The following is a 557-nucleotide window of genomic DNA, read 5'->3' as shown; positions in this document are numbered from 1 at the left end:
CAAAGAGGCCCACACCAAGACACATTATAATTAAAATGCCAAAGTTTAAATAAAAGAGAGAATCTTAAAAGCAGCGAGAGAAAAGCAGTTAGTTAACTACAAAGGAGCACCCATAAGACTGGCAGCTGATTTCACAAAAGAAACTATGCAGGACTGAAGGGCTTGGCACAAAATATTCGATGTGATGAAAACCCAGGATCTACAACCAATATAACTTAGTCTAGCAAAGCTATCATGTTGAAAGACAGATAAAGAGCTTCCCAGACAAAAATAAGCTAAAGGGATTTATCAACAACAAGCCATATTACAGGAACTGCTAGAGAGACTTCTTTAAGAAGTAAAAACATGTATCAAAAACAGGAATAAAGAATGGTAACAACTACAATCCTATCAATAAGTACCTCAAATGGAAAAGAATTAAGTGCTCCAACCAAAAGATAGAATAGCTGAAAGGATAAGAAAACAAGACCCCTAAATATGCTGCCTACAAGAGACTCACTTAATATTAAAAGACACACACAGACTAAAAGGAAAGGGATGGAAAAAGGTATTGCCTT

The sequence above is a fragment of the Pteropus vampyrus genome, unplaced genomic scaffold (genome assembly GCF_000151845.1).
Source record: "Pteropus vampyrus isolate Shadow unplaced genomic scaffold, Pvam_2.0 Scaffold305, whole genome shotgun sequence".
In the NCBI taxonomy this organism is placed as follows: domain Eukaryota; kingdom Metazoa; phylum Chordata; class Mammalia; order Chiroptera; family Pteropodidae; genus Pteropus; species Pteropus vampyrus.
The sequence above is the reverse complement of the archived record's forward strand: the minus strand, read 5'-3'. Positions refer to the sequence as shown.